General features: G+C 35.0%; 1 pseudogene; it reads right to left on the bottom strand.

Moving 5' to 3' along the window:
• Positions 1 to 4,038: 4,038 nt before the first annotated feature.
• On the bottom strand, positions 4,039 to 4,157 carry LOC122151040 (annotated as a pseudogene).
• Positions 4,158 to 9,473: the final 5,316 nt, after the last annotated feature.

Genomic DNA, 9,473 nt, shown 5'->3' with positions numbered 1-9,473 from the left:
TTAGCAGTCAAGTGCCTTAGGCACTACGCTACCAGAGCTCCCTTTTGTATCATACTGGGCTTCTATGATTAGTAATGACAGAGGGCTGGGTGAGATATTAGAATGACAGCTTAAATGAAGAAAACTGATACTTTGGATGAAAGAGATAACTTGAAGAAGGTGCTATGATTAAATCCTTTGGTACTGAAAACTTGTGTTACAGTAATTATCCCAGTCACTAACAGCTTGCAGTGAGGAGTTTTATTAAATTTCATTCCTGTAAAAATTAAATCCATTTAAATCCTCGAAAGGAATGTTGAAGGAACATTGCAGAACCTAGAAAAATACCTATAGACTCACACTTAGTCTCTGGTGTTTGAGAATGAAAGATATACTTAAAATATATGCTTAAAGTGAATTCTTTTCATTCTTATAAAACTGACTTCTGAATAGGAATTTTCTATGATTGATTAGTAAAGACCTGTCTCTCTAATGTGTTCAATATACAGTGGCTTATTTTTTCTGCTTCAATGATATTCATAGGATAGCATTAATTCCTTCAGAGTAATAATAATACCTACTCAAAGATTCAGATTATTATTGTAATCATTCAAGGTTTCTTTGTTTTAATTGAGTGATTTGTGGCAAAATACAAGGACATAATTCAGTCAGAGGAATGCTTTGAATCTCCCTTGATTTGTCTTCCCATGACCTTTGAAGTGCTGTGCAGTGTAATCACCAAGGAATGGCTAACATTTCAGAACTCTTTCTTACAGTAACTCACTTTCATCTATTGAATCTTAAAATTTTTATTTTAATGTGGAATTTTAAGAATAATTTTCTATTTTCAAAGTTCTTAAGAAGTGTCTATAAATACTATCTTTAGCTCTTTAATTAGGGTAATGGAGTGCAGTTGTAAACTAGTTTAAGTTAAATGCTTGATTGAGACTATTTTATCTTGTGGCAAATTGATTTTGTAGCTATAAAAGAGATGATCCATGTAGCACAAATTTCATTTCAAGACAATTTGTCTGTGTCTTTCCTGTTTAATGAGATTCTCATGTGTTTGGATTTGGTTTCTCTTATTCTTGTCATCACGAATTTTATTAATCTTAAAACTTTGATTCAGTTTCAAGTTTATTATGTCTATTTGAAAGAAAACATCATGTATATATGGAGATATATACATATATACACATATAATTCACATATATTATTGATATTAGGTGCCATCAAGTTGGCTCTGACTCTTATGTACAATAGAACAAATCACTGCTGGTCCTGCACCATCCTCATTATTGTTGCTGTGTTCAAGCCCATTGTTGCCGCCACTGTGTCAGTCCATCTGGTTGAGGGTCTTCCTCTTTTCCACTGACCCCCCTGCTTCACCAAGCATGACGTCTTCCTCCAGGATTGGTCCCTCCTAATAACATGTCCAAAGTATGCAAGATACAGTCTCACCATCCTTGCTTCTAAGGAGCTCTCTGCTTGTACTTTTTCCAAAGCAGATTTTTTTTGTTGCTGTTCTTCTGGCAGTCCATGTTATATATTCAATTATAATTCAAATGTATCAATTCTTTTTCTATCTCCCTTATGCATTGTCCAGCTTTCACATGCATATGAGATGATTGAAAATACCATGGCTTGGGTCAGGTGCACCTTATTTCTCTAAGTGGCATCTTTCCTTTGTAACATTTAAATAGGTCCTTGGCAGCAGATTTGCCCAATGCAATAAGTCATTTGATTTCTTAACTGCTTCTTCCATGGATGTAAAATAAAATCCTTGACTTCACAATTTTCTCCATTTATCATGATGTTGCCTATTGATCCAGTTGTGAGCATTTTTGTTTTCTTTATGTTGAGGTGTAATCCATACTGAAGGCTGTAGTCTTTGATCTTCATCAATAAGTGCTTCAAGTCCTTCACTTTCAGCAGGCAAAGTTGCATCATCTTCGTAACTCAGGTTGTTAATGAGTCTTTCTTCAATCCTCATGCTGCTTTCTTCTTCATATAATCTAGTTTCTCAGATTAAGTTCTCAGCATACAGATTGAATAAGTATAGTGAAAAGATTCAACCATGATACACACCTCTTCTGATTTTAAATCACACAGTATCACCTTGTTTTGTATGAATGAATGTCTGTTGGTCTATGTATAAGTTCTGCATGAGCACAATTTATTGTTCTAGATTACCTTATTTTTTGAAATGGTGTCCATAATTTGCTGTGATCCACATAATCAAATGCCTTTATATAGTCAATAAACTACAAGTAAATATCTCTCTGTTATTCTCTGCTTTCACCCAAGATCCATCTCACATCAGCAGTTATATTCCTCATTTCCATCATCTTTTGAACCCAGCTTGAATTTCTGGCAATTCCCTATTGTCGTACTGCTGCAACTATTTTTTAATTATCTTCAGCAGAATTTTACTTGCATGTGATATTAAGATGTTGTTTAATAATTTCCGCATTCTGTTGAATCATCTTTCTTTGGAATAGGCATAAATTTGGATCTCTTCCAGTTGATTGTCCAGGTCGCTATCTTCCAAATTTTTGGCATAGTTGAATGAGCTCAGCATTGAAACATCTCAACTGGTATTCTGTCAATTGCCAGAGCCTTGTTTTTCATCAGCGCAGCTTGGATTTCTTCCTTCAATACCATTAATTCTTGATCATATACTACCTTTTGAAATGTTTGAAGGTCGACCAATTATTTTTGGTACAGTAACTCCATATATTCTTTCCATCTTCTTTTAATGCTTCCTGTGTCATTCAATATTTTGCCCATAGAATCCTTCAATATTTCAACTCAAGGACTGAATTTTTTCAGCTTGAGAAATACTGAATATGTTCTTCCTTTTGGTTTTCTAACTCCAGACCTTTGCACATTTCATTATAATACTTTACTTTGCCTTCTCAAGCCACTCTTGGAAATTTTCTATTCAAGTCTTTTACTTCATTTCTTCCATTTGTTTCAGCTACTCTACATTCAAGAGTAAATTTCAGAGTCTCTTCTGACATCCATTTTGGTATTTTCTTTCCTGTCTTCTTAATGACCTTTTCCTTTTTTTTTTTTTTTTTTTTTACCATGTATGATGTCTTTGATGTATTTCACAAGCCATCTGGTCTTTGGTCATTAGTGTTTAGGGCATCAAATCTATTCTTGAGATGGTCCCTGAACTCATGTAGGATATACTCAAGGTCATACACTGGCTCTTGTGGACATGTTCTAATTGTCATTGGCTTCATCTTGAACTTGCTTACGAACAATTGATAGTTTGCTCCCAGTTGGCCACTGGCCTTGTTCTGACTTGTAATATTCTCTGTCATCTCTTTTCACAGGTGTTGTCTATTTGAATCCTGTATACATTCCATCTAATGAGGTCCACATGCATAGCTGCTGTTGATATTTTTGAAAAAGATATTCACAATGAATAAGTGGTTGGTTTTACAGAATTCTATCATGCAATCTCCTGTTTCTTGCATTTCATTTCTATCATCATGGGCATATTTTCTAGCCACTGATCCTTTTTTTTTTTCTTTTTTAACTTTTTCATTCCAATCACCAGTTATCAATGCATCTTGATAGCATGTTTGATCAATTTCATACTACAGAAGTTGGTAAAACTCTTCCATTTTGTCATCTTTGGCATTAATGTGTAGTGTGTAAATTTGAATAAAAGTCTTATTAACTGGTCTTCTTTGTATTCATATGGCTACTATCCTATTACTGACAGCATTGTACTTCAGGATAGATCTTGAAATGTTCTTTTGGTTGATCAATGTGATGCCATTCATCTTCAATTTGTCATTGCTGCATAGTAGACCATATGTTTGTCTGATTGAAAATGGCCAATACAAGTCCCTTTCTGCTCACTAACCAAAACCAAACTCATTGCCATCGAGTCAGATTCGACTCATAGCAAACCCTCCTTGGGTTTCTGAGGCAGTATCACTACAGAAGTAGATTGCCCAATCTTCTGAGAGTGGCTGGTGGGTTTGAACCACCAGCCTTCTGGTTAGCAGTCAAATGCCTTAGGCTTTGTGCCAGCAGAGTTCCCTACAGCACCCAGTATTCTGAAGTGATCTCCCATCCAAGTACTAACCAGGCCCGACCCTGCTTAGCTTCTGAGATCAGACAAGATCGGGTACATTCAGGGTGGTACGGCCATAGACTTTCAGCTCAATAATGCATAGGATATCAATCTTCAAGAATTCCATTTCACTCTTATGACTTACAATTTTTCTAGATCCATACTTCATCTATTCCACATTCCAGTTATTAATGGATGTTTGCAGCTATGTCTTACATTGAGTCATGCCACATCAGCAAATGAAGGTCCTGAAAGCTTTACTCCATCCACGTCATTAAGGTCAACTCTATTTTGAGGAGGTAACTCTTTCCTAGTTGTTTTTTTAGTACCTTTCAACCTAGGAGGCTCATCTTCCACCACTATATCAGACAATGTTCTGCTACTATTTATAATGTTTTGACTGGCCAGTTTTTCAGAAGTAGATCACCATGTTCTCTTTCCTAGTCTGTCTTAGTCTGAAAGCTTCTCTGAAACCTGTCCACCATGGGTAAACCTATTGGTATTTGAAATACCAGGGGCATAGCTTCCAGCATCACAGAAATATGCAAGCCACCACTGTGTGATACATGAACAAATGGTACTCATTATTCATCTTTTCAAGAAAGTTAGGAAATGTTCCATTTTATTAAGACTTACTTTTGGCAAATATCAAAACAAGTTATTTATAGTTTAAATCTATTTCTCCTTAGTGATTGGTAGACCAAGTGACATTTCTTTTGAAGACATCAGATATAAAATTAAAATGTAAATGAATTAATTAGGTTCAAGCATGTAACATACTAGTAACTTTATTTGTACCCATGAGCATTTGAAGGCTCCCACTTCTGAATAAAATTGGTTTATGGTTTTACAGGTTTTTACCTTTATCATTATTCATCTTTAATGTTCAGGTTTTTAAAAAATATTAAATGGATTAAGTATGAACATAATGGCATAAACCAAGCAAAACCCACTGCCATCAAGTTGATACCAATTCATAGTGACCCCATAGAACAGAATAGAACTGCCCCATAGAGTTTCCAAGGCTATAAGTCTTTACAGAAGCAGACTGCCTCATTTTTCTCATCAGAGAGACTAGTGGATTTGAACTACCAATTTTTTGGTTTGAAGCCAAATGCTTTGACCATTCCACCACTAAAACTCACTACCATCAAGTTGATTCCTACTCATATTGACCTAGAGCTCCTTAATGACATATTTATTTATTAATTGCTTTAATAAATATAAAGTTTCCCTTTCAGATAATTAGCAGTCAGCCAAATACTTTATAATCAATAACATACAAGGTAGAGAAACAAAGCTCAAAAATTATGAGGAAGATTCCTTTTTTCCAAAGACTTACAATCAGGTGTTCTTAGTATGCACAAATACACACAAATATTCATCATCCACACATTCCCTCCATCAATAGTTGCTTCTGCTTTACCCTGTAGACCAATTCTGTCCTTGGCTGATGGCCATGTATTTCTGGCCTTGGGCCTTGACATTGTCCTTTGAAAAGGAAACAGATGACTGTAGGAAACTGGTCCAAGAAGATGTAGGTCTAAATTATCAAAATAGCCAGCAATCCCAGGGAGAGAAATGCTTTTGTGTCCTTACAGGGCCTGCAGCACTGCTCATGGCATCCTTTGATAGCATGAAGCAAATTAAGAGTGTCATTAATTGATAGATATGACCTTGTAGGGGCTTAGAAGTATCACATCAAATCTGAACATTCCTGTACCCTGGGTCAGTTCTAGGAATTTTTAGTTAGTAATACTGAACAACTCTGTTTTGAGTATTATGGGTTTAACTACTCCAGAAGGTATTCAAGTACAAAAGCTTACTGAGAAAAAGAAAAGATGACCTGATTAAATGGAAATTCACACAATCTGTGTTCTGAGCTGGAAAGTCTAAATAGTGATACCAATTTTTCCAAAATTAATTTAAGGTTTTAACGCAATCTCAATGATCTTTGGAGGAATATACCAGTATTAATATAGATAAACAAAGAGATGGCATATGACAAAATTAACTTGGGAGGACCTATTTTCCTGACATAGCCATTTCAAACAGATAGAATTTACAGACAGGATATAATTTTTAAAATCATGTCAATAGCTAAAAGGAGAAAATGAGGGTGGGGAGAGACAAAAGAAAAACAAATTTCCATTCAAAATGAGCCACAAACCAAAATTCTTCCATATTTGAAGAATTACAATTAAGTAATACAACAAAAATTCCCTAATATGTGAAGGAATTTAATCTCAGAAAGCCATTCAACAAAATCAACAATTGAACATAGATTGACTTCAAATTCAAGTATTATAGAACAGTTTGACAAAGATTTTTAAATAAACATATAAAAAACTCAAAGAACTAAATGGAAGAATCAGAATAACAAAAATTATGACATAAAACAGCAATAAATGAATAAATACAGATGGCTGTGAAAAGTAAACATTAATAAGTTATGAAAGTTAAAAATGGTTATTGAAATTTATAAGTCTGAAAATAGAATATACTATACATTGTTGTTGTTGTTATGTGCCGTCGAGTCGGCCCCGACTTATAGCGACCCCTCCTTGGGTTTCCGAGGCAGTATCACTACGGAAGTAGGATTGCCCAACCTTCCTTCCGAGGAGTGGCTGGTGGGTTTGAACCGCCAGCCTTCTGGTTAGCAGTCAAGTGCTTTAGCCACTATGCTACCAGAGCTCCTATACTATACATTGGACATAGTCAAAAAGAGAATCAAAAAATTGAGAGAAGGTACTGAAAGTTTCATTCAAAATGGCAAAAGTATAAAATATATGGAAGAGTAATTGATACATGGAGAATAGATAGAGCTGTGCTCTATGTCTAATAGAAATTCCAGAAGAAAAGAATGGAGAAGAATATTATTTGAAGAAATAATAGCTGTACTGAAGAAAGATATAAATTCTCCTAGCAACAGTACACTATGAATATCAAATAGAATAAATAAATTCAAATGAGACATAATAAAGTGAAACTGCAACATCAAAGAAAAAATAAAATTGTGTAAGCTACCAAGGAGAAAAGGTAGATTAACTTAAAAGAAAGTGCATTGAAACTGGTCAAAACATTTTCAGCAACTGTAGTAGTTAAGATTGTGTGTCAATTGGCTGGGCTATAATTTGGAGTGGCTGGGCAGCTGGATATAGTTATTCCCCATGATGAGATTGAACATAGTGTCAATGGTGGTCATCCCCATGGTGGAATCTGCTGTGAGTAGTTAATCAGTTGAAGGAGAGTTGCCTTTGAGGTGCAGCCTGCTTCCAATATATGTAGAAAGGATTCTGCAATAGGTTCAGTCTTCATCTCCAGTTCCTGAACTTGAACCAGTGGCCTATTGTGTTGCCTGCTGATCTTGGCATTGTTCCTGGTCTTGAACCAGTGGTCTGCCATGTTGCCTGCTTATTTTGGGACTGTTTCATTTTACATGCTGATCTTGGGTTTGTCAGCCTCAGCAGCCAGCAGCTCCATGAGTCAGAGGAAGCCTTCAGCTTGCTCCAGTGGGCCTGGAAGGTAGGGCTGAAGCCCAAAGTTGAGGGACTTCTACCCAGACCCTAGAGCTGGCACTCTGAACTTGGACCCCTAGCCTAGTCTTCCCCTAGAGCTGGTGCTCTGAATTTGGACTTCTAGACTTCTAAATTGTAAGAGAACAAATATGTTTGTTAAAACCATCCACTTGTGGTATTTCTGTTATAGCTGCACTAGAGAACTAAGACAGCAACCACAGATGCTAGAAGACAATGGGGTAATATCTTTGAAAGGCTGAAGGAACTTGCTAGATTAAAATTGTGTCAGTGGCTAAATTATTACACAAGAGTGGAATAAAACTGAAAAACATAAAATCACGTATTGAGAATATGGTTTACCCCTTACAACCCTCTCTAAATTAAAAAAAAAATAATAAAAAGTATCAGGAAAATGGAATTGAGAGTAAAGGAATAGAATCCAAAAAACAAACACAATTGTGAGTTTAGAAAATGATAAAATGAGCTAGTAAATGTAATTGACTCTAAAAACATTCATCTTTTTTTTTGCATTAGAAAGGAAAGATAAAATGCTAGATAGCAGTAATAAGATTGTAGGTGGGGTGGCCAAATAGGTAAAATGCAATAAGATCTTTGTTGTAGTTGAGAGATAGATAGAAGTACTGAAAAGAGTAAAAAGTAAACCATTAGAAATATTTACATTTTGTTGTCTGCTGTTCAGTCAGTTTCACTCATGGCAACTCATGTGTGCAGAGTAGAACTGCTCCCCAGGGTTTTCAAGTCTGTAACCTTTCAGAAACAGATCACCAGGCCTATCTTCCAAGACACCTCTGTATGGGTTCGAACCACCAACCTTTCAGGTAGTAGTTGAGTGCTTAACTATTTGTGCCAATTTACATATATGTAAATAAATATTTAAGTTGTTGTTGTTATATGCCATTGAGTCGGACCTGACTCATAGCAACCCCTCCTTGGGTTGCCAAGGCAGTATCACTACAGAAGTAGATTGCCCCATCTTCCTTCCGAGGAGTGACTGGTGGGTTTGAACTGCCAGCCTTCTGGTTAGTAGTCAAGTGCCTTAGGCACTACACTACCAGAGCTCCCCTTTAAGAGTTACTTCCAAATCAGCAGAGGGAAAATTAGAAAAACAAATGTGAATAAAAGAAAAATATTAATTCAACCAAACACATTAAAGGAGGAAAAAGGATGAAAATTAAAAAGGTTATAAAAAGAAAGCCCCAAATAAGTCTAAATATATCAGTAATTATAACAAATATAAATGGATTAAATTCATAAAAGAAAAACAATTGCCTACTTACGTTTTTTAAATCCAGCAATCTACTTCTTTCCACAGACATAGTTTAGGTAAAAACGCATAGAAATTTTGAAAAATCAAAGATCAAAAACAATACACACATTATCACCATCTTCATAGCAATATTAATGTCATAAATATAATTTGAGACAAAGTATTAATAGGGACCAATAGAAAAGTCAAAGAGGAATTGATGAAGAACACAAATCATAAACTTTAAAATACTTAACAACACACCTTTGAAAAGCAAAACTAAGAAAATAACAAACAAATCTGACAAAACCACAATAATAATGAAAAATTTAACACAACTTTCAAAAATTCATAAATAAAACAGACATAAAATTAATATAGAAGATGGTAACAATAAAATAACAAGCTTGATTTTTCAAAAACCCTCATTTCATTCATACACCAAAATCAGCTCCAGTTGGACTAAGCAATAATATCTAAAAGTCATGAAAGAAAATAACTAGACAGTAATGGAAATAAATAGTGTATCTCTGGGTAAAAAAATATTTTCTAACCCTAGAAGTGAATAAAAGATTCAGTAAACCAAAGCTTGATTTGTTTCTATAATTAAAAA

Source organism: Orycteropus afer, unplaced genomic scaffold (assembly GCF_000298275.1).
Source record: "Orycteropus afer afer isolate SDZICR_OR568_19922 unplaced genomic scaffold, OryAfe1.0 scaffold00011, whole genome shotgun sequence".
Lineage (NCBI taxonomy): Eukaryota > Metazoa > Chordata > Mammalia > Tubulidentata > Orycteropodidae > Orycteropus > Orycteropus afer.
The sequence above is the reverse complement of the archived record's forward strand: the minus strand, read 5'-3'. Positions and strand labels throughout refer to the sequence as shown.